Source organism: Meles meles, chromosome 18 (genome assembly GCF_922984935.1).
Source record: "Meles meles chromosome 18, mMelMel3.1 paternal haplotype, whole genome shotgun sequence".
Classification (NCBI taxonomy): Eukaryota; Metazoa; Chordata; class Mammalia; order Carnivora; family Mustelidae; genus Meles; species Meles meles.
Window position 1 is genome coordinate 54,145,244 of NC_060083.1, and position 25,742 is coordinate 54,170,985.

The 25,742-nt window shown below is 40.3% G+C and overlaps 1 protein-coding gene across 3 annotated transcripts in view; it reads left to right on the top strand.

Annotated features, from left to right (window-relative positions):
* The first annotated feature begins 7,061 nt into the window (after positions 1–7,061).
* KCNJ16 (potassium inwardly rectifying channel subfamily J member 16) overlaps positions 7,062–25,742 on the top strand; it is a 56,492-nt gene continuing 37,811 nt past the window's right edge. For 2 of the 3 annotated variants that reach the window (XM_045986592.1, XM_045986593.1), the window contains exons 1-2: positions 7,062–7,197; positions 15,590–15,688. The gene's annotated coding sequence lies outside the window, so the exon portion shown is untranslated. Of the gene's footprint in view, positions 7,198–15,589; positions 15,689–25,301; positions 25,318–25,742 lie in introns of those variants that run through there. The other variant, XR_006816023.1, reaches the window with a different exon arrangement.

The following is a 25,742-nucleotide window of genomic DNA, read 5'->3' on the forward strand; positions in this document are numbered from 1 at the left end:
CAAGGAGTTGTCATTTAGTGGTGTTTGTTTTTTTGCTCTGTGACTGATGCAAAAGTCTTAGGAATTTATTCAAACAAATAAGTGAAATAAGCAGAGTGGACTTTATCAGAGGAATATGAGCTATGATATGCTCTCTGGTTAAGATCTTTGGTTCTCTGGCCAACTGCCTGGGTTCATACCCTCGGGCCTTTATTGACCAGACATAAGGCCTTAAGCAGATAATATAAGATGCCTGTGCCTTCCTCACCTTACCCCCTGGTTAAGTGAGAAAAATAAATGACTTAATACATCAAAAGCCTAAAACAGTCTCTGCTACTAGTATGCACTGAATAAATATTTCATACTGCTTTTATTTAGGTTTTAATCATTATTCCTTTGGTAAAAATAGGTTCTTGGAAATTTCAAAAAATTGCAGAAAAAATTTCAGAAAAACAGAGCAATGTTAAATGCTACTTACACAGAATTCAACATGCTGTTGTAGATATCATCTTAATTAAAATGTTTCATTTTAAATGATACCAATTTATGTGAATATATTTCTTTCACATTTTGTCCAAATCACCCACTTTAGGAAACTCTAAATTCATCATTAAAATAATTCATTGTGGGGAGCCTGAATGACTTGGTCAGTTGAGCAACCAACTCTTGATTTCAGCTCAGGTCCTGTTCTTGGGGGTGGGGGTGATGGGATCGAGCCCCACCTTGGGCTGAGCATTCAGTGGGGTGTTTGCTTGAGATTCTCTCTCTCCTTTCCCTCTGCCCCTCCCCATGCTCATGCACGCATGTGTTTTCTCTCTCTTTCTCTCTCTCAAATAAGTAAATAACTCTTAAAAAATATCATTCGTTGGAATGTCATGCATTGTCTTCTGAAAATGCTGAACTGGATTGTTCCTTGAAGAAACACATTCAAGTCGACCCTTTCCTTGGCTCTTTCCTTTTTCTTCCACTTCTTATCAAGTACATTTGGGAAGGCTGGGAACATATTAAGATGCCACAGAGCCCTTTAGGATTTAAATAGAGAAGAAAGGAAGAAATGAATGGGGGAGGGAGGCAGGCAGAGAGGAAGGGGAGACGGAAGGGCTTGGGAAGGAAAGGAAAGGGGGGAAGAAGGAAGGAAAGAAAGATGGAAGGCAGGAAGGGAGGGAGGAAAGCAGTCTGGCTGGCAGGGGAAATAGTTGAACAGAGACTTATTTCAGGAGTCAAAGTTGTAGTTCTCATTACAGCATGAAGCATTTTGATATGTGGTCTGAGGGACTTGCTGGGTAAATTTTATCTTTACAAAAGCAAAAATCCCGTTTGCATAAGCCAAGGAATCCCATTTCAGTTATATTCCCTTTGGAATTTCAAAAGCTCTCAAGTTCTTGCTCCTTCAATTACAAACATCAGTTCAATTAGGTTTTTCATCGGCACTGAAGAAGTTAAAGGACATGTGACTCCAGTAGACAAAACAAGAAGATATACAGACTCACTGGAAACGTCTAGATTTTGAAAAGTACCTGATGTGGAAAAAAATTGAAAGGGACATCGGAATGGAAAATTCCTTTGCTGGCTTCCTGTTTCTCTTTCCTGCTAAGGTGGGATTAGTTACCAGCTGTCAAATGAAATATCACTTTTAATTCTTATTTTGGGGGGAAGGAAAGCATTAGGGAAAAAAAATGTCTTGGAAGGGAATGAGGCAACAAGAACCTTCCTTTCTATAATTCATTCCTGAAGTTTGACAAGAGGACAAAAGGGCACAAGGAGAGAAGGACGGGATTCTCCCTCTAGTAGGAAAAGTGAGGAAGAAGTGAAGTCACTATGCAGGTAAATGGGTCTCTTGCAAAAAATTCCCAATGAAGTCACCGGTGTGGTAAGGAAGTTAGTTAGGGGTATAGAGCTTGAAGTATGGAAGTATTCAGGTAATTACCTCAAATCTTCCCTCAGACAGACAAAGACAGAATCAATAAGAGCGAAATTGTCTCTAAAATGAGGGGGTCTTTGGAAATCCAGTCAGCTGCCTTTGATGCAATTCTCATTCATTCAGAAGGCATGCCTCCTTGAGAGTGATAACTTCTCAATACATAAGCTCTTCTCCCACGGGATTAGGACTTACCTAATGTTTGGGTACACCTTCAAATGCTGCATCACACCTGTGGCATGCTTGACAGTTTATAAAGCTCTTTCCAGGCATGGTTTCAGTTAATGCCCACCGCAGGGTATCAACCGTTCCGTAAATGTGGGTGGGACTGGAGTACTGGGAAGCCAGTGTGCAGGCTCGCAAAGATGGGCTTGACTTCTACCTCCCAGAGGTCGGGAATTCCAAGGTTAGGAATGCATTCTGTTAACGTTAAGACAAGAGGTCCTTGACCAAGGTTAAAAAACAAGATTCAAAAGTGCCAATACAATTTGAACCTCAAATTGAGATTTAAAAAATAGGGGGAAAGCATACAAATCATTTTACTGAAAGACACTGAGGTCTGTGATTCATCTTTATTGCTTTCTTTGCACCTTTACCCATATTATCTCCAATAAACATATAGAATTTTAATATCCGGAAGAGATTTTTTAAAGGTTTTTTTTTTTTTTTTTTTTTTTTTTTTTGCCCTCTCCAGGAGGGATCATGCAGCTTTTAACCTGTTTTTGTGATTCACTACATCAGGCTTTTCTGATACGGTCCCCTTCATCATGGTTATTTAAATCATTTGTTGAATTCTGGTACATCATCTTATAACTATTCTGGACTGGACTGCTTCTTAGGAAAGCAAATTCAAATGAACTCCCCCTGCCCTTTTTCCTCTGCTTCTTACCGTGTATATTCTGAAGGGCTTGGAACACAGTACATCAGATCCCTTCAAGTGAAATGAGACACAACAAAGAAAAATTTGAGAGCTGGGATGAGGAAGAGAAAACAAACAACAACAACAACACAAATGAAAATGCAGGCACCTTCTAGTAATTATGATGCTGGGTAGAATATCTGGGCAGCAAGAGGGTCTTCCATGTCAGGATGGGTGGGAAATGGACAGGGAATGATAGGAAAGCTCATTAAGATGTTAAATGAAAGAAAGGAGTCCAGAGGAGTTAAAGAAAATAATAATAAGTGTTTTGACTCCTGCAATTATGGCATAATTGTTTAAGAAAAGCATGTCACATCTATCTGCTAGGTGCTTTGTTGAATTCAAAGATTTGTAAGACTTAGTCAATCCTTATCCACTAGTATTTAAAATTCAGTAAATGAAGGGCTCCTGGGTGGCTCAGTAGGTTAAGCATATGCCTTCAGCTCAGGTCATGATCCTAGCTGAAGGATGGAGCCCCCTGTTGGGCTCCCTGCACAGCCAAGGAGCCTGCTTCTCCCTCTCCCTCTGTCCCTACCCCCTGCTCATGTTCTTGTGGTCTCTCCCAAATAAAAAAAGGAAAATCTTAAAATAAGTGAATAAAATTCAGCAAATGAAATGAGATGTACAACAGAGAACTGTAATATATAAATTGAAAGGGACAGTGTGTTTAAAACGTTTGTTCTTAAAATTATTTTTTAAATAAAGTACAAGTTGAAGTTTATAGTAGGCAGAGAAGGAGTTAGTAAAAGAAAACTTGAAGGAAAGATAGGATTTTTAAAAAGATGTTTATCGGGGTGCCTGGGTGGCTCGGTGGGTTAAAGCCTCTGCCTTCGGCTCAGATCATGATTCCAGGGTCCTGGGATCGAGCCCCACATCGGGCTCTCTGCTCCGCAGGGAGCCTGCTTCCTCCTCTCTCTCTGCCTGCCTCTCTGCCTAGTTGTGATTTCTCTCTGTCAAATAAATATTAAAAAAAAAAAAAAGATGTTTATCTCTTTATAGCAGTTGTAGGTTTACAGTAAAATTGAGGGACGGTAGAATTTCCCATCTAGTCCCTGCCCCTACTCAAGCATAGCTTCCTCCATTACTAACATCACTCACCAGAATGGTGCATTGTTTATTTTAATCAAGAAGGAACCTACATGGACACATCATAATCACCCCATATCCACAGCTTAACTTAGGGTTCATTCCTGGTTTTGTATATTCTATGAGTTTGGATAAATGCATAATGACGTGTATCCTTTGTTGTAAAACCATACAGAGTATTTTCATGGCTGCAAAATTTCTCTGTGTTCTGCCTATTCCTTTGTCCATGCTACCCTCCCTCAAATCTTTTCACTGTCTCTGTAGTTTTGCCTTTTCCAGAATATCATATACTTGGAATCTTCCAGTATGGAGCCTTCTCAGATTGGTTTCTTTCACTTAGTAATATGCATTTAAGATTCCTCCGTGCTTTAACCACAGCTTACTTATCCATTCACCAACTGAAGAACATCTTGGTTGGTTCCAAGTTTTGGCAACTGTGAATAGAGCTGCTGTCAATGCCAATGTGTAGGTTTTTGTGTGGGCAAAGTTTTTAACTCTTTTGGGTAAAGACCAAGGAGCATGATAGCTGGATTATATGATAGAGAGATAAGATTTTAGATTATAGAGTTGATTTATGAGTTAACCATGTATTAATCATTAATCAGAAAGAAGAACTTTGTCATTGGAGAATAGTGAATCTTATGGGTTAGCTAATGCGGAGATTAGCAAACATTTTTCTGTAAAGTGCCAGATACTAAATATTTTAGACTTTGAGGACTACATAGTCTCTCTTGAGGCTCTGAGGGCACTGGCATCTACTATTGTAGAGTGAAAGCAGCCATTGACAATATGCGAGCAGACAAGTGTGGGTGTATTCCAATAAAACTTTATTTGTAGAACCCGGAAATTTGAATATCATATAATTTCCAAATGTCACAGAATCTTCTTCCTTTTTTAAATTGTGCCCCCACCATTTAAACATGTAAAAACTATTTTTAGCTTGAAGGGCTTCCAAAAACAGGAGTCAGACTGAACAAAGAAAAAAAAATTTTCCAGAGACAGAGCTAGAGTGATTATTCCACACTTCTGCATAATAAATAGTCTTTTTGTGTAATCTATCTCCTTTAGGCTATTACAGAAATCATTGAACAGCCATCAAGTACAAATTATTGAAAGAGAATTATTTATCACAAAGTTTTTATACTTTATTATGAATTCTTTCATCATCTTGTTGCATGACAAATTGTAACACAAACTTGCCCCTTCGACTTGCCTTGGTGTTTCTCTCTGTTTTGGGGAGGATCGTAGTTCACCAAAGTTGACCTTCAGTAAAGTTAATTCTCAGTTAAGGTGGATTTAGGAGGCATAGACATGCAACAGGAAAGCCAACCCAGATATCATTTTCATCTGGCTTTAGAAAGTGTTTTTCTACTTACATGTGAGTATGGGTGTGTCTGATGTTCTGGGAATTTACTTCAAACAAAGGAATGAAGCCACGCTGTGATTTTCTGACTCAGTGGGAGTTGGGAAACCATCCAATTTCTCTATCTTGCCTTCTGTCCTCTTCTTCTCTGCAGTCTTTTTTAGGCTGTGTTTAGATGTCTCATCTTCTCAGATCAATCCAAACACTCACCCAAACAAAGCTACCTTTCCTGAAATGGTCCTCCCAGAGCGGAGGGTGTTACGTGTGCGGCGGTGTTCTTGTAAAAGTTCTTTCGGATGGAATGCTAACAAAGGGAGCTCAGCTTTCAAACAAGGAAGCAATCAAGCAGAGTAAGTGATAAAATACTCACTAAACGACCCAGTCAGACTTATTATGGATAAACCACAGCGTAACTTGCCTGGATTAGTATGCACATGTCCTATTTTCCTGGTATTCAGACTTCTTTGCAGAAGAGGCAGCTCTGTGTCCATCACCTTCCTAACATTTACTGGTAACGGAAAAGATAGCTCCCTTAGAGAATTCAGACTCTTCTGCCTGGTACTCCATAGCAGGCTGAAAATCCGTGCTCCCATCAGAATGTCAAATCCTCAATGATAGCTGGCAGGTTGGAGGCACTAATTATCTTCCTAAGGTAGGTCGTATTTATTATTATCCTCCTCATTTACAGATGAGGCAACTGGGATGCCGACAGCGTGCATAGCTCCCCATATCACAAACTTAGTGACAGCACTAAATGAAAATCATTTTCGTGCTTCTTCAAGTGTTCACGCTTTTAAAAATGGAAACAAAACCCCAAAACCCCAAAATGGCAACTGTGGTCAGAACCCAGAAAATTTGTAGGGCTAAATTTGTAGGGCTTACCAAACTGGATGGAGGCTCCTAGATCTCCTGGCTACCCGTGCTCTTGGGAGTAAAGAAATTATGAAACCCTTGCCTTCCAGTCTTCCTATTGAGCTCTTCTGGGTACAGCTCCCCCAGGTTCTGAGCTTGGATTATTATTTCTTTCATTTCTTGTGGCTGCCTTTCATATTCTTCTGGACCTTTCTCTTGACTCTACCATTTTAAAGCCACCTCTTCGCTTATTCGATTTTCTGACTTCTGGTCCACTAGCTGGACCACGCGACCACTCACCATTTCATGTTCTCTCTTAGGACCTGTTGCTGGGGCAGAGTAGCGTTCAGACTGCGTATCCTGGGTGAGAACCACACCCCGTGCTTTTTATTAATCATTTTTATTCTAAGCTCTGATCCTCGGGGTTCAGGGAGGGAGGAGCCTCCAGCCTCAATCTCTGCCTTCCATTTATCAGGGTTTATTCAAAGATGCTAGGCTAGTTCTTCGGAACTGTGTTGCACAGGGTAACTAATCATTAGAGGCATGGCAAATAAAGGAATGAATGGATGCTTAGTTGTTTCTAGCTGTCCTGTCTCAGTTTTCATTGGCATTGGATCTCAGCCCTCACTGGCTGAGAGGTAGACAAAGAGTTCTGGTAAGAAGGATTTCTTTGCATTGGGTAGGAGCACTTCCATAGGTCACCTCTCAAAAACCCTGTTTATCAATATTTTTTGAACATATTTCTGGCCCAGGAACTCTTCCTCCTTTTTATCCCTGGCCTGGTGAAAACTTAGGCAGGATATGCCTGAATGCCCTTCATGCTGTACCTCCTCCAGAGGGACGGGGCGGTGAGGTAACCTCTGTCTCAGCTGACCAGCTATCGCCTGCTTTATAAGATGCCAAGGGCTGCCTATGTAGATTCTCAGGTGGAACTGTAGGAACAAACCTGTGTCAATGGTTAACTCAGGTTCTTGGTGTCTGGAGTTTTTCTTTCCTTTATTATTAACTAAAGAACATTTTTACCACTGCTCAGTTGGGAGCACCCAGCTCATAGATCCTCTGCAGGGAGAGTGAATAAAGGTAAGCATTGCTCTATTTTTGTTATTATACAAAGTCATTCAGCCTATGCTTTGTTCACGCTAGTTTCTGTCTAAGGGGCATCAATGTCAATGTCAATGTTGAGTTAAAGACAAATGAGATAATTAAATTTCCTATGTAAGTGCTGTAAGTAGAGTGTCATATTCCTTGAGTTCTTTTGAAACGTTGGTCCAAAGTATTCTCAAATTGGTCTTTACAGAGTTTATTAAATAACTTTTACATGACACGATATATGTAAATATCTAAAAGTGACTCTATTGTATTCCATATTCAATACCATATGGAATATTCTGTAATTTCTTCTGAAAGCAAATTATTGCATCCTGTTTAAGTGTCTACACATGTACGGATATATAGCTTTAAGCATGGAAGTGTGCTTTTACACACCCCCTCAAAAAACTTCGAGAAAAATAGGTGAATTTTCCCTGAGAATTGTGAATAATGATATGAGAGGAAATAAAAATATGCACATCTCTAGACATATTTTAATCTCCTTCTCTTTTTTTCCAGTCTCCTTTGTGAGGCCTTTTTTTATTTTCAAGTGAGCTCTATGCCCCTTGAACTCACAACCCAGAGATCAAGAGTAGCGTGCTCAGCTGACTGGACCAGCCAGGTCCCCAGTTCTAGTTAATTCTATCATAAATTAGAAGTAGAGAATTTCACTCTGCTTTGTTCACTTTAAATTCTCTACAGTTTTGTTCTTTTTTTTTTTTTTTTTTTTTCGCCTCGTGCTTTAAAGTCTTAGAAATTTTGTTCTTGGGTATTTATTGAGACAAGCGTGGACATGTTATCTTTGCCTTCTGGAAACTACGATTTCTCTGTCTTTTCTAATTGAATTATTTCTGTTGGCCATGGGTGTGGTTGGTAAACAAGAACTTTTCTACAAACCAGGTGGATTTTGATCAGGTGTATTAAGCTCTTAGATGATCTTACTAACCTGTAAGGTCCTTAGGAAAATAGTTGAGGAGTATTTCTGCTGAGCATTAATGTTAGAATTGGGCAAGAGTCGGAGCCTCAGGAAGAAACATTAGATTAATGTATCTTTGCCACTTTACTTTGGGAACTGTAGGCCAACTACGCTCTATGTCAGATCTTAACCAGTAAAGTGACATGAGGAGCCTAACCTACAGCTGTTTTGCAGAATGCCATTTAAGGAGTTTTTGAAATAAAGCTAAAAAGAAGTTTAAAAGTGAACAGGGTCCAGAGTTCATGTCCCTTCAAATAGCAGAGGGAGAGAGAGTGATACAGACAGAGACAAAGACAAAGAAGGAGGAAGACACAGTGAGGAACCGGAGGTAACTGGTAGATGTAACTCCTGCTTACAATTATTTTTAGAACATGAGAACTGTCATAAATCCAAGACATTAGTCTCATTCAAAACAAGACCATGACCACATTTGACATTGGAAGAAAAGACTTGATTAGCATGCTATTTGAAATCACTTTCCTAAATAAGTATATTTTGACTTGCAAGAGAACAAGAGTTTTCAAGGATTTTGGAAAACTATGTTTCTTCCATTTTATATTTATATTAGTGGTGAGTCCAAGTGAAGGCTTGGATATGAGTTAGTTGAAAATTAAAAATCAGCAAAAAGTATAGTTTTAGGAAAGAAGGTAGACATATAAAGAATATTTAGAGCAAATATTTGATACCAAAGCAACTCATATATTTAGGTAAATCTTTTTTTCAAATTTATAAAACCCATCATCTGAACAAACTCCCCAGCTTTTTTCCCATATGAATTTATCCTCAAGTCTCCTATGTTATCTCCCTATTCTAGGAACAGTGGCCTTGAACCTAATTTTAGGAATAAAATGTGCGTGCTTGATATAAATAGGCTTGATATAAAGGGCGAAGAGGAAATGCCCCCCAAAGATCTCTCATGTGTGGTCTTTGTGCATGGATGTGTCTGAGAACATGTAGGTCACCAGTACCCTCTTCCTATGAACCTATGAGTGATGTCTTGTTCATGGATATTGTTATTAGCATACCTGGAACCAATCGTCACCGCTCTATAACTCAACATGACTGAAGCCTTAGTCCTCAAGAATCTACCTTGATTCTTTTTACTAAGGGAAGGCTGGCATTGCTCTTCTACAATTACATATGTTGCATTAGTAAAAACAATTTCTCCAGCATAGAGGAAATTCCATTTGTTTTTGCCACTAACAAATTTTTTTTTTTTTTTTTTTTTTTTTTTTTTTTGGATAATGGGAAAGAAGTTCATTTTTGTAGGAAGACAATGACCAACATTTTGTTTGTGGAAAAGCAAATTCCAGAATTCTCTCTCTCTTTTTCCTTTACTAATTCATATGGTTTTTGTTTTATTTTGTTTTTACCATCATAGTCTCAGCTCCTTAACCCCTATAAGACACTGACATAGAGATAATGGATCATCCTGTCATTTCCCTGATTTAGCTGGTCCTGAACTTAGCAAGAAACTTTTTTTCTAATTTATTCATTGATTGATTCTCTCAGCAAATATTTATTGTGACAAGTCCTAAAGCCTAAGGGTTGAGTGGGAGATTGTTTAATGGGTGAAACCACTTTCTTTGGGAATTTGAGACTACTGAAGGAGGAAAAACAGATGATTTGTGAATGCATAATATAGCATGTATTCAACAAATATTTATTTGACTGACTACTCTGTGCCAGGCATTGATTGGACATATACTGATGAAAAGGACATATTAGTGAAAAGAAAAAGGCAAAAATTCCTGGTTTTATGAATCGTGCATTTTCTAGTAGATGTTGGAGGAGTCTATCAAGAAATAAAATTAAAAGCATGTTAGCAGTGATAAGCAGTATAGTGGAAAACATGATGGAGGGAGGAGTTACTGGAGGTGGGGGCTGGAGGAGTGAGAGTATTGTATCTGTTATCTATTGCTGTGTAACAAATTTCCCCAAAACTGTGTTTGAGAGCAGCAATCGTTTGTCATTTCCAGTTTTCTGGGTCAGGAATCCAGGCTGTCTGGATCCTCTGGATCACATGTTGCAGTCAAAGTGTCCACTGGGACTAAAGACTTGCATGGGGGAGGATTCTCTTCCAAGCTCTATCACATGGTGCTTGGCAGGATTGGTTCCTTTGGGGCAGTTGGGGGGGGGCGGGCTCAGTTCCCCACTCGTTGTTGGCGAGAGTCCTTCCGCAGTTCCTTGCCATGTGGGCCTGTCCATAAAATATCTCAAAACATGGCAGCTGGTTTCCATTAGAGCAAGCAGCAAGTAAACAAGACAGAGACAGAGTCTTTTTCAAACCTAATCTTGAAAGTGATGTCCCCTCAGTTTGGCCAAATTCTATTCATTAGAAATGAGTCACTTATTCCAGCCAGCACTCAAGGGGAGGGATTTCACAAGAGCATGAACACCAGGAAACAGGGATCTTAGGGAGCCATCTTCCAAGCTGCCTATCATAGCTCTACATTTTTAAATAGGATTGTCAAAGGGAGCTCACGAAGCAGTCGATATTTGATGGAAGACCTAGAGGTGGTGAGTCAGGAGTGAGCAGTATGGATACCTTGGAGAAGCGTGGTTCAGGTAGATAGAATAGCTAAGACAAGGCTCTGAGTGTTCCGGGCATGTTTGAGAGATGGCGAGGGGATCCGTGTGACTGAAGCAAAGTTGCAAAGGGAAGAGCAGTTGTAGATGAGATCATGTGGATATGCCAGGATATTTTCCAGAATGGAGAGGATTCTGCAAGCTGAATGTGTCAGAGATGGTTTTTTTTTTTTTGGGAAGTTATAAAGGACCACAAGGAGGTATCAATTTGAATAGGTAGAAAGAGAGGGAGGAAGAGCATTGTAGATGGTAGGCAGGTTATGTGGATGAAGAAAATACAGAAGAGGGGATGAGGGTGAATGAAGACATGGCTCCTCTAGTTTGACCAATGGAATAATAAAGAGGTATCTTAATATCAAGACTATGCTGAGGCCAATGACCTGCTCACCAAATGAGACTTGTAAGGAGAACACACATATCACCATAGAAACCAAGCCTTCTTTGGGCCATGTCAGCTGTTTCTAACAGACAAGGACTACAAAGCAAAACTAGTTTTCTTGGGCAGTAAACAGTATTAGAAGGCTTTCTAAGAGGCTTTCTCCAAATGCATCTCTGCTGAGTTGTATGTGCTCTTCTCTCAGCTTTTAGCAAATAATGACCAGCAGGTCATCCTTCAAATGCTCCCTTTGTTGAAAACCATGAGATTAATAGCTCTAAACAAATAGTACTTCTGAGATGCATTTTGTCTTACTGCATTCAGCCTTCTGTATCAAAAATACTATAGGTGGCTTAAACAACAAACATTTATTTCTCATAGTCCTGGAAGTTCAACATTAGGATACCAGTGTATTTAGTGTTTAGTGAGACCCATTTTCTGGTTCACAGAGGAACACTTTTTCACTGGATCCTCACATGGAAGAAGAAGCAAGAGAGCTCTCTGGGGTCTTTTTTTTTTTTTTTTTTTTTTTTAATAAAGGCACCAATCCCATTCACAAGGGCTTCACCCTTATGACCTAATCACCTTTCCCAAAGCCCCACCTCCTAGAAACATTGCATTAGGAATTAAGACTCAATGTGTGAATTTTGGGAGGACACAAACATTTGTTAAGCTTTGAAATAAACTCAGGTTGTTTTTGGTTGAGGTTCTAGGTCCAAGAACTAGTTTTTTGGGGGTGGAAATAATGGCTTGTCTACACTCTGAAATGCATTGCATTGAAGGATTCCTATGTAAAGACATTGTATCCTTCTTTCTCAGCTGGCCAGCCTCAGAGGACTTGGAGAAGAAATCTCATCTTCATCCTTTAAGCCTTATGTGCCCTGAACTTTGTGGTTTTTAAAATAAGGAGTGGATGACTTTATTTTTTATAAAGCTGCTCTTGCATGAAAATGATGGGATCAATTTTCAAGGTTTTGTACTCTGAAACCAAAAATTCAGATGCAAAATGTACATCACATTTTAAAGAGGCTTTTCATTATTAAATACAACTTTTCCCATTATTTTGGCCCCACATTCACTTTCTCTCCAAAATAGACCTGAAACTGCCCACAGATGCAGAGGAAATTGGGGGAAAAGTCAAACTGAGTAAAAAATAGCCCTAAAGTAGATTTACTTGAGAATTCCAAATAAAGAGGATTTTCACCTTAAATATGGTCCTGAAGTATCACCTCAATTCTTACTTTTATTTTACTTACATATGTATAGTTTGAAAGACTTCAGATGGTTACATGGCTTCAGATTATATTGCATATGATTTGTTCTTTTGACTTAAAGCGAACATTCAGCTATTTCAATTTTTTTAAAGAAAAAAGTACGTTTGAAGAAACATGACCAAAAGCATTTTTTATTATGAGGAATTTCAATTTTTCATTATATCCCATTTTAAATTAGAACCATGTTCCCAGGCAATCAATAATCTTTTATTCAATCTGGATATAAAGATAACAAAACTTGGTCCCTGCCCTCAGTCTGGCAGAAAAAGACAGGTCTGGACGTCATTAAGGGCAATTCAGTGGCCTAAGACCGTGATAAAATAAGATAGGAATAGCACACCAGCCCACTGAACTTTTTTCAGGAAAGCAATAGGGGGATGGCCTTCTTTGGGACCTGTGGGTGTTGTTCAGTGTTTGCTTTTAGAATTCAGAATGTTTAAACACTGAGATATTGTGGGGTTTTTTTGTGATTATTTGAGATAGAGAGTGAGAACACTCCTGTGTGTGAGAGGGAATGGAGGGTCAGAGGGAGAGAATCTTCAAGCAGAATCAAAACCCAAGATTAGATCCCAATGAGATCATGACCTGAGCCAAAACTAAGAGTCAGACTCTCAACCAACTGAGCCACTCAGGTGCCCCGAGATACTGTTTTTACTATGAATTGTTTTAAAACAAGATGTTGGCTATCTTCTTCCCTTCATTTGATAATTATTCAGGGTTCTCCAAAGAACCAGAACCAATAGGATATACAGAGAAGGAAAGACAGAGAAAGATTTATTCTAAAGAATCGGTCATGTGATTCTCAGGGAAGGCAATTCTGAAATCTGTAGGTTAGGAGGAAGATTGGAAATTAAGGTAAGAGTTGATATTGTAGTCTTTTTTTTTTTTTTTAAGATTTATTTGTTTTATAAAGAGACCGAGAGTGGATGCAAATGGGAGCAGGGGCAGAAGGAGAGGGAGAGAGAGAATCCTCAGGAAGACTCCCTGTTGAGTGCAGAGCCAGACAGGGGACTGGATCCCAGTACCGTGAGATCATGACCCATGACCCAAGCTGAAATCAAGAGTGGCTGCTTAATCAACCCCCCAAATGCCCCAATATTGTAGTCTTGAGTCCAAAATTGGCTAGTTAGACCAGCAGGCAGAAAACTTAGGCAGAGTTTCTTATGTTGCAATCTTGAGGTAGAATTGCTTCTCCTTTGGGAAAGTTCAGTTTGCTCTTAAAACTTTCAACTGCTTGGATGCGGGCCACATGCATTTTGGAGGATCATTTGCTTTGCTGAAAGTGGACACATTGTAAGTGTTAATCACATCTATCAAATATCTTCACAAAACATCCAGAATGATGACTGGCCAGACAATTGGACATCACAACCCAGTCACGTCACGTTGATACAAAAATTAACCATCACAGCGACACAGGGCATTTTCACCCTGCTTGTGTTTTGTCATACAGACATTCTAAGTTTGAAGCTCCAGTTTCTAGAAAAGAACTTAAGAACCACTCTTTAATAGTTAATGACATTTTTAATTCCACAAAAGAGATATGCCTAAAAATGTGATCATTTGGGTAGAGAAGTAGCCATTAATTTAATACAGCATTCTCATGGTTACAGCTTTTTACCATGCAGTTTGGCCAAAGAGAAAGTCATTTCTTTAATTAAGACAAAGAATGGGTTACTTTAAAAGACATCCGTGGTCCGTCCTTCTAACGCATTGTCTCCTCTTTCATTAACTTCACATGCCACACCATATTTTTCGTCTACTATATATTCTGTCCTATATTTGCCTGCAGTTTATCTTTCATGTGTAGGAGTCCTGTTTCCAAATGACTCTGTTCATGGGAGTAACACTGTGCCAGGATCGATGAGAAGCCAGAAGATAAATGTGGTGTGCATTTCAGAAGCATTAATTTAATTCCAGATTTAGGATTGAAAATAAGAAAAATTAAATAATTTAACTGATAAGCCGTTTGAAGAATTATTTTTGTAGTTCAGGTGTTTTGAGGTAAATAACCAGAATTAAAAATGGACACAGAGTTAAAAAAAAATCCTAAGACCAGAATATTTTGAGCTTCACCCAATTCTTTGTGTTATATTCTCAGATCTTCTAGGTATTTCTTTTAATGGAAAATTTTGAGAAGTGCTATTAAAAGATAATTTTTGTGAGACTAAATTCTTGGGTTAGGTTACTACTTGATTAGTTAGTTGGCTCTGCCCCAGAAAAATATCTACTCACCCACAAACTTGGCCAGTCTTTTCATGGCTATGTACTCTTCACATCTCATGTGAGACTTTTCCAAACAATGGGTAATTCAGGACATTCTGTCTCTACTTTGGGAAAATAATCCAAAAGTAACTTCACAAAACAAGGCACCTAGCACAAAGCCTGGACCACAAAAATTCTGCAGTCGATCTCTGATTCGGGGCACCCCTAGCAGGAAGCCAGCCCATCGAGTCTGCTGAGCATGAGCAAAATAGCTCTGTCCAACTAGTACTTACCTGAAAGACACACCCAGCCATCTTTGATGAGCTATTAAGTTCTTAACTGGCCTTCTAGTGTTCTGGTAATGTACTGTTGAGTTCTATTTATAGATCGTAGAGTAAAATCTTTCCATGGACTTGCAAATAAAATTGAGAAGGTGCCTGGACATTAAAGACTATGAGCCATACGCCAGGATCATCGGAGCAAGAAGCCTGTTCCTATTGTGTGTTTAGCTTGCCTTTTATTTGGGTCAGAATTGAGCCAACTTGTGGGTGGTTAGATAACACTCAAGGAGTAAGTAGTGTGACTAATTTGAGCAAAGTTACACATATCTAAATTTAGGCTTTGTGGGAATAGAAAGCAGTTCCATTTCCTTATGACTAAAGTTTTATTTAGCTGTGTTCGGTAACAATATTGAGCCGATGATAAGATTGCCCCATTGGCATCAGGGCTGAAAAGCTAAAGAAACATTTGGAGAAATAAAACTAAGGAGAGCAAAATCACAAACCAGCAGACCTGAAGGAAACCCAACAGAAACAGAATGTACCGTGCTTTACACTCACAGAAGTTAAACATGGTGGAGAAACCAGGACAAGGTTTCCATGCATTATATTGCTATAGGCAGAATATTTTGTGTGTTTCTTCTGCATGACTGCATCAAATCATTCCTGTTCTTGTTGTAAACAGTGGACACGACTTCTCCATTTGGCATGGAATTTGGTATTGATCTGCTGCAACAGCTTGTGAAACAGAAGCACGGGAGTACGGACTGAGCAGAGCCAAGAGGTGAGTAGAAGTCCAGCGTTGTGTCCTGTAGACAAGAGCTGTTTAGAGTCACCACGTTTCTTTTTGTGTGGAAAGTAAGGGACGATACTAATTATATACAAGTGAATTATTATGGTAATCACTATACCATTAGTACGGTATTGTGGACATGGTTTTTGTAGGCATCCCAATCATAGCATTTGGTAACCCCATTGCTAGCCAATGGGCAGAACACTGTCATCCTTTACACTTTCATTTTTTGAATTGAACAAATGGCAACTCCATTCTTCTAACTCAGTGAACAATGCTCCTGTCACTGGGCACTAGGTATATAAAGATAAATTTATCAGTTGCTGACCATTGAGAAAGTCAAAACTTATCAAAGGAAGACACAGGCAGAAAAACCAGCTGTGTCTGGGGAATTGAGGGAACCTGAAAGAAAGAAGAAATGTCTTCCTGATTTATGAAGAACCTGACATGTTCGGAGGAATGTGAGAAGCTCCAAGTGGTTGACACATAGAATTTTCAGGGCAACAGATGCATGTGAAGTGAGGGAAGATGACAGATGAGAACCAGTGAAAATGAGCTGGAAGCCACCAGGATAGAACGGAGCTCATGTCCATCCCTCACCTTGAGATGAGATGCTTAGGTCTCCCATTAGATAATGAGGGTAGCCAGCAGGAGAAGCTGGTACCTGCCACCATGTAAACAGGAGCCATAGAAGCTGAACAAAGAGAGCTACAGAAGCCGTGGGGTGACCTGCTGTCCGTGCCAATCACACAAGGCAGCAGATCAGTGGCAACCTCTGTGAATGACCACAGAGCCTCATGCCCTATGCCAACCTTCTGCTGTAAAAAAGAATATGACTCTTGCTTCCCTTTCATCTTACAAATCTCATCTAAAACATCTCCCAGGGGGTCCAGGTCAATCTGGAACTATGAAAGGAATAGAATTCTGGAACACGTGGTCCCAGGTGAGCTAAATTCATACAGTCCAGATCTGCCACTCCTGACATCTGTCATTCAGAATATAAAACAAATGATTGAGACATAGTTCCTACCTCCAAAGGGCCATCCCTGTGGCGGAAGAGAGTCTTAATTCACTCTGGTATATGTTGTAATAGCACTGATTTGTCTCTTTTATAAGCAAAAAGTGAGACTCATGCACATGAAAGCGCTTTGGAGGTTTAATGTCTTTTCAGAGTCTCCCTTTGGTTGTGTGATTACCTCTACACTTAAAAGTGAACACTGGGAATGAAGTCATTCTAGGTATTTTAGTAAGTTTAGAGCCCCTCGTCTTCGTCTTATAGTGGTGTGGTGGTGCTGAATGGATAGCAACCAAACTTCTGTATTCACCCAAATCCTTTCTTTCATGAGATGGTACCTGTTCATTGAAGTCACCAGCCATTTTCCCACAGAGACACATTTGTCCTGACTCAGCATAACTTAAGCCCTCTTTTAAGCAGAGAAAATGGGACACGTTAAACCTATAGCGAAGTTCCTCCACCGTTAATTAAAAAAAAAATAAAAATTGAAGATTAGAAATAGCCTCAAAAATATTGTGCTAGATCTGTTCTGGGAAGACTCCTTCTCTCTCTCTCTCTCTCTCTCTCTCTTTTTTTTTCCATTTTGTTTATTTATTTGACAGAGAGAGATCACAAGTAGGTAGAGAGGCAGGCAGAGAGGGAAGGGGAAGCAGGTTCCCTGCTGAGCAGAGAGCCCGATTTGGGGCTCGATCCCAGGACTCTGAGATCATGACCTGAGCCGAAGGCAGAGGCTTTAACCCACTGAGCCACCCAAGTACCCTGGAAAACTCCTTTTTAAGCAGCGTAGTCTTGCATAGCTTATCCCTACTCTCTCTTTATTAGGCCATGCTTGAGTCACCCTTTCAACTCAGCCCTCTGTCTTGTTTTCTGTCCCTTGGAAGCTGTCTTGGTAGGCAGATTTTGCGTCTTTCAGAGACTTTGCATTTTCTCTGTATCTCAGGGATAGTATCACAATGATGACATAGCCTCACTATGTCCACAACCTAAACGTTGTGTTACTGAAGTCATTAATAGAAGGTATTTTTGCTCTGTCTTCTATGAATGATAGGACACCACATGGTGAAACTTCTGAGATGTTTCCCTTACCAGTAACAAAGGAACATGTGTCGTTTGACTGCAGAAATAATATTTTCAATTTACTGATCAAGTTTTGCTTAACAACGACATGCTTGCCCCAAGGGACATGCTTCACAGATATTAACCCTTCCATTCTCACAACGAATTTCATTTTTACGGATGAGGAATCAGGCACAAAGTGGCCATGCAATGTTTCGAAGATCACACAGCTTGTAAAGGGCACAGCTGATTTTGGACCCATCTTTGTCCCTAGTATCTGATTTGAACAACTAATGTGTGCCCTCTATGGAAGCTCAGTGTTTCTGTACATCATAGCTGCGTGATTATTAAGAATGCTAAATGGCATTCACACATAAGTTGGAGTATATACCCAGCATTCAAGAAACGTTTGTACACAACACAAAGGGAAAGCATGAGAAATGCACAGGCATTGAAATGATAAAATAGAGTGAAACCGTACTAGTGGGACCCTGCTCTCTGCTCTGTAATTACTGATTTCTTTAAAGTATTCTAGCTTGCATGCTAGGCATTAAATTGTTCGTCCTCTGTCAAGCCACTTAAAAGATAAAAACAAGCCAATCAGAGACAGAAAAGAAGACATCTGCACTCTATTTAAGGGCAGAACCCTGGCCACACCAATACAGGGCTTTGTCATTTTCATCAAAAGTGAGTAAACACAAACAGAACTTTAACACCATAAATCAATAAGAATTTCACTCCATTGAGCAAAGATAACATATAGTCTAAGGAAAGCAATATCTCATTGATGGGGGAAAATGCAATCATTCTTCGTGGTCCAATGACATATTAAAGTCTGTTGGTTTTAATATCAAATATTGAACTAAGATCAAATAAGCCATTTGTTTGAGGGAAAAGACGGAGACAAAAGCAGAGCCTAAAGGGTCTTGAGAGATTTCTTAGTTTTAGAGCAAATTCTCTCCTTTATTAATCTAATATAAATAGCCCTTTTTCTTTGTGCTAGTAAATATTAATTTTGCTAGAAATTATTGCTCTTTTTTTTTTTTAAACATTTTATTTATTTATTTGACAGATAGAGATCTCAAGTAGGGAGAGAGGCAGGCAGAGAGAGAGAGAGGAGGAAGCAGGCTCCCCGCCAAGCAGAGAGCCTGATGTGGGGCTTGATCCCAGAACCCTGGGATCATGACCTGAGCGAAAGGCAGAGGCTTTAACCCACTGAGCCACCCAGGCGCCCCAGAAATTATTGCTCTTGATATGCAAATATTTACGATGAGAATTTTCATGGAGTAGGAAGAAGAAGTCTTAGTTTTTACCCTTGCATTAACACTCAGTGAAGATTAACAGTGATGAAATCATTTATTGGGAGCAAATCCCGTGTTTCATTGATTTGGCCATGTGTTACAAATGAAGTCAAATGCATATTTTCAGAAAAAGCATCAGACAAAAGCCAACCATCAACATAGTAAAATTGTATTTTTCTTTAAATATTTTATTTGTTTATTTGACAGAGATCACAATTAGGCAGAGAGGCAGTCAAAGAGAGAGGAGGAAGCAGGCTCCCTGCTGAGCAGAGAGCCCGATGGTGGGCTGGATCCCAGGACCCTGGGATCATGACCTGACCTGAAGGCAGAGGCTTTAACCCACTGAGTCACCGAGGCACCCCATAAAATTGTATTTTTTAAATAAAATATTTTCAGGAGTCTTTTGTTGTTGTTAAGGTTTTTGTTTACTTATTTGACAGAGAGACAGTGAAAGAGGGAACACAAGCAGGGGGAGTGGAGAGGGAGAAGCAGGCTTCCCACTGAGCAGGGAGCCCCATGTGGGACTTGATCCCAGGACTCTGGGATCATACCTGAGCCAAAGGCAGATGCTTAATGCCTGAGCCACCTAGGTGCCCCAAATATTTTCAGTATTCTATGAAATAAAGAAAACTATACTTCCTAAGAAAGCTGCTAACTATACTTCCTAAGAAAGCTGCTAACATAAATTTTTGCTCTTCAAAAATAGTTACATCAGATAATAAGACTCAATTATTTATATAACTATATTTATAATTTATATAGATTTACTAAAATTTTTATATAAATATTTACTATATAAACACAATAATCAAATAATTAATAATTACATGATTATTAATCATTTTTCAGTATTCATCATAAAGCCATCTCTTAAATAAATAACGATGTTTACTTTTTAAGTTAAAAAGAAAATATTGGAAAAAAATTGGCAATTGTCCTACCCTTAAAGCTGTTAGTGCATTCATCCTTAAGATCACTGAGCTCCTGAAGCTTCCAATAAAATTTTCTGTTGTGTTTGGCATTTCCTTTTACGTAGTCTCAGCTTTTAAACTAAAGACCAGATCATTCACGGGCATGTTTTTGTTTTTCTTGTTTGGTTCACCTTTATTCCCCCCCTCCTTTATTTATTTATTTTTTTATTCCTAATGAATATCATAAAACAACACTTGTGGTCGCTTAGAAAATGCTTTGACAGCAAAGATCATGCTTTGGCTTCAGAACACCCTGGCAAGAGTATTGGGAATACTGGAGAATTCTTCGCATAGTGATGGAAATCAGGCAAATTAAGCAGTGGGCCCGTGCAGGGCCAGCAGGGGAACTCAGCCTCCGGGGGTTGCCTCCAGACCCATTTCTCTTTCATGCACCCATGCCTCCTCACCTCTTCCATCTCTGCGCTGGAGAAATCTTAGGAGGACAGCAAGTGTCTTGTCGGATATCAGTTTGCATTGCCGTATCAGACCGACCTGGGGTTTAATCTAAACTCTGCCACATGTGACCTGTAGTGGTTCTCCAAGTGTGGTCCTCCAAGTGTGGTCTGGGACTTAGCAGCATCAGAATTGCCTGGGAACTTATACAAAATGCAGATGCTCAGGCTCCACCTCCGACCCAGCAAATTAGCAGCTCTGGGGCTGGAGTCCAGCATCTCTCTTCCTCACCATCCCTCCAAGTGACTCTGATTAATACGGAGGTTTGAAAACCAGGGGTCTAGACCAAGGCATATCACCATGGCAGAAGTTCTGTCTTGTCTTCCAGCTGGGTCCACGGTAGCTCTTATAAATGTCACACAGCCCATGGTAGACAGACACTTGAGAAATGTTGACATTCCCAAGTAACTGAATTTTATTGCAAGAGTTAATTACAGCTCATTCCATAAATGTAGGAACAGAAGTGAAGTGATCACCCTTCTTGAATGTAGCACTTTCTCCAAACCTGGAGTTTAGACAAAGAGTCGCCTTAACTATTTCTAACTTGTGGGTAAACGATAGTATACCTTGGCTATGTCCAAAGTAGATAGTAGCTGCCATTGAAAGGAATTCAAAGGAAGTAAAGTGATTTTTAGTTAAAAATCAGGGAAGGGCAGGGCCTCTCTTTGTCACTGTCATTTTATTTGATTTTTGTTTATGTGATTCTGGCAATTGTTCATGATAGCTTTGTCCAATGGCCAAATGTGTGGTTTGAATTACTTCAAATTCATACATCTGGGGGCACCTGGGTGGTTCAGGCAATTAAGCGTCTGACTCTTGACTATGGCTCAGGTCATGATCTCAGGGTTGTGAGATCGCACCCCGCACTCTCCATTTGTTGGGGAGTCTCCTTGGGATTCTCTCTCTTCCCTTCCCGCAATTCAGCTCATGCTCCCTTGTCCTGTTTTATATATATATATATATATATATATATATATATATATATATATCCATAATTTAAAAACTCTTAGTTTAAAAAAATCTATAAATTTAATTTTGAAACTCAATGAAAACATTTTTTAGCCTATGTTCACCCAAATATATGAAAGTTGGTCTTAGGTAGGCTTCTGGAGTATGTAGATATGGGCCAGTAAATTCAGTCAATTTCTCTTTGATTCCCCTGTTTGTCCTCTTCCTGGACCTTTTAAAGTAGAGAACACACGTTAAATACCTCCCATGTTCCAGGTACTGTGCTGTATGCTCGCGACTTGTGGGGAAGCCAGGTAGGAGGTGTTCTTGAAATTGTGGTGTTCAAGCCACATCAACTGGCTGCCCAAGGTCTTGGTTTTAGATGGAATTAAGAGCCTCCCAAAATTTGTACGTGGGTCTTCACTACCAGGAAGGGGGCAGGAGTTACCTGCTTTCAACTTAAGTTCCTGAAGTTTGAAGAGAAACAACCACCGGAAGCCATGGTTTTTTTGGTCACTTCTTTTTCTCCATAGTTCCCAAAGGTGCGATTCCTAACTTGGGCGGGGTGGGGGGGGCAGGCAGTGAGAAAAACAAAACCCCCCAAAACCTTAAAAGCCTTTCTGTTCCTAAAGCATAACACTACAGGGTTTCCATCACTGCGGCAGTCTGTAATCCGAGCGCACAGCTAATAAAGTAGCTTACCTCACTGGCAAGAAGGGGAAATATTTAGGTATAAACTAGACTTTACAAGTGCAGGTAACATTATTTCAGAAGGTTTTCCCTATCTCTGTTTACCAATGCTGAGTGTCGATAAAAAGATTAAAAGCTAGTTACTCCAGTATTTACAGAGAACACGGGGCTCTGACTAACTCTGCTCAGAATCTCCAGTTACATCACCCTGAAACGCTCTGCCAGCCTTCCCTGTCCTCACGGTAACTGCTCCCATCGCTGGGTCGAGCCCTGATGTGCTGGTACTTGCACAAGGACATCTCAGAGGGAAACCGGTGGTGGCCACGTCTGTTCGGCCTCAGCTGTCCCCTTGCCCTTCAAATTAAAATTAAAAAAAAAAAAAAATCTACCCAGTCATTTGCTCAGCATTTATGTTTTTGGACTCCTCCTTGGATTTAATCACTTAGGTATTTCCCTGCCCAAGCATTTGTGCTGGTAAAATGGGGCCACACAATCCAGGCAGAACCTGCTGTCTCTGCTCCTGTCCGAAGGGTCAGCTGTGGAAAGGCTGATCACAAGTTTTTTGTAGTTGAATGGAGTCACTGTTCCAGTTTTTTTTTGTGTGTTTCCCTTGAAAGAAAATTCTGAGGCTTGAGAGCTCTAAGATAAGGGGGAAAGTCTACCTAAAAACACTGTGTGCCTTCTCACCGACCCTTTGCTGGGAGAGAACAGATCACCTTTGTTACACTTTGGCTGGTTCAAAATGCACACATTATATGGGCAATTGAGGTTAATGAAAACACTCGGACGTTATTTTCCCAGGTCCTTTCCTTTTCTGGGCTGAATTATGGACCTAATTTAGGTATGCAGTCCTACTTAGAGATCGAGTTAAATTCATTGGGAGCATTTAGCATATTCATAAGCTTAAAGACACTTAAAGGTCTGTGGCTGTCATTTTGAATTATCAAATTGATATCTATATCAATTATCTATAATTTCTAAATATCTATAATATCTAAAATATCTATAGAGAGATTATCTATAATCTCTCTCCAATAAGCTGTGATTCATCCACTTAGGCGACCAAGAATGTGTATGGTATAATTTTGCAAAGTTGGTCAAACACAACACCTGAATAATGGAAGGGTCATCCATTCCTCATTGCCTGCATTGCCAGAAACATGACCAAAACCTTGTTCAGAAATATTTTTTTCTAGAGAAAGAGAGAACGTGCAGAAGCAGGTGTGGGGAGGGGCAGAGGGAAAGGGAGAGAGAATCCCAGGCTGACTCCCTGGTGATCACAGAGCCTGACACGGGGCTCCATCCCATGACCCTGAGATCATGACTTGAACCAAAATCAAGAGTCAGATGCTTAACCACTGAGCCACTCAGGCACCCTCAGAAATGTTCTTTAAGAGATATATGGCTACTATAAAAAGAAAAAAAAAAACATTCAAAGTCCTTATCCGAGCAGATTAAAACTTTGCCATTGGGGGCCCGACACAATGTTTTTCTGTTCTCAGTGACCACTTCTCTTTTCTGAATCCAGGTTTCTCGCTTTACAAAAATGCTGTGTTCTGTGCTCCCACCTGGAGAACTTAAATCCTCTCCTATTTAACTCTTTCTTATCCCGGCATGTCTTTCAAAGTTTTAGACAAGTCCAAATTTTGCATGACACCTTCCACATGAATTTGAATTGAACCAGCCAGGAGCCGGTCCTCCTTTGACTGTTTCCTCATCTACTCACTTGACCTTCATCCATGACCCTTTCCCACTCATCGGACGGTCAACCAAAGCAAGACTGAAATGAGACTACGATTCAAGTCGTGATTTTCTGTTTCTTGCATCTTGTCTTCTAAATAGCTTACGAAATTCTTGTAGCCAGGCATGATGCCTTAGAAGTCATACATTGGCAAACAACCTGTTACTTACTTTGAATCGAGGAAGCAAGAAAAGGCCTAGCAAATAGCACTTACTCATTGAGGCAAAGAAGAGAAAAGTTAGGCTTAGACGGGAGACAGAATAGAATTTGCTCCTTGATAGGATACACTGTAAACAAGTTATATTAAGTTAGTTTTTTTTTTTTAAGATTTTATTTATTTATTTGTCAGAGAGAGAGGGGGAGAGAGCGAGCAAGCACAGGTAGACAGAGAGGCAGGCAGAGGCAGAGGGAGAAGCAGGCTCCCTGCCGAGCAGCGAGCACAGGTAGACAGAGAGGCAGGCAGAGGCAGAGGGAGAAGCAGGCTCCCTGCTGAGCAAGGAGCCCGATGTGGGACTTGATCCCAGGACACTGGGATCATGACCTGAGCCGAAGGCGAGCACAGGTAGACAGAGAGGCAGGCAGAGGCAGAGGGAGAAGCAGGCTCCCTGCCGAGCAAGGAGCCGGACAGGCAGAGGCAGAGGGAGAAGCAGGCTCCCTGCCGAGCAAGGAGCCCGATGTGGGACTCGATCCCAGGACACTGGGATCATGACCTGAGCCGAAGGCATCTGCTTAACCAACTGAGCCACCCAGGCGTCCCTAAGTTAGTTATTTTATTTGGAACCTTCCTTCCCCGAGGCACCTCACTCTATCCCCCCAACCCACATGCACACACATCCCTCTTTTTGATGTTCTGATTTTATCTGTTCTATTGGTTGCTGGCTTGTTTCTTTGTTATATCACTCCAGGTGGGTTTTCATTTTCTTGCTGTTGCCCACACAGGGCTTTCTTTGTAAGACACAGAAGGGCCTTTTTGCTTGATTTTAGCCTATACTCTCAAATCATCCTGATCTATCCCATGAAGAGACACTACTCTCTTCTTTTACTTTCTTATATAATATTTACATTTAATTTGTACAGATCTGGGTGCACAGACCTGTACAATGAGTAATGTTAATGTGTAAAATACTCTGGGGGCTTGGGCGAGGGTTCATCTGAGCCCATTGGGGGAGGAGGGGTCACTTGCACTGTTTAAGCAGAGCCTCATTCAGAGGCCAGGAAAACAGGCGTTCTACAATACTAAAAATCTAAAGTTTGGTCTGCCTCATAAATAACAGAATGCTAATGTAGCTATTTAAAAGCACACTTAGGTGAAGCCGAGCAGACTACCCCTATTCTGGATTTAGTTTTTATTGTTTTATGAGTCTCCGTTTTCATATAGAATAAAAATTGCTGAAATAATGTCTTCCCAAAATGTGCTTGCTCCCTTTAGCCTGTCTGCCCAAAATTATGAAATAAACTGTATAAGCAGACTCAACCCCGCCTCCCCACCCCGGGAAATAGACATCCAGCGATCTCTTGATGGCAGGTAACGTGGAAGAGCAACTTTTAAAGATTTCCATCTCCTCTGGGGAATGTGATATGTCACAACCAGAGAGTGAGCTCAGTATCTGAACAAACTGGGACCTTGGCTTTCTGTGGGGCAGGTGGTTTATGGCTGGAAATAACGGAACTATTTACTTGTCCATGGATGCAAAGGTATAGAAGATCCCTCAGAGACAACGGAGCAGGTGGGAGAAAATTCTAGAAGGTGTAAAATCACCTTTCAAATGCAAATTTGGGTGTTGTGTTAGTTTCCTCAGGCTGCTGTAAATGGGTGGTTTAAAACAGAAAGGTCTTCTCTCACAGTTTGTGAAGCCCACAGTCTGAAATC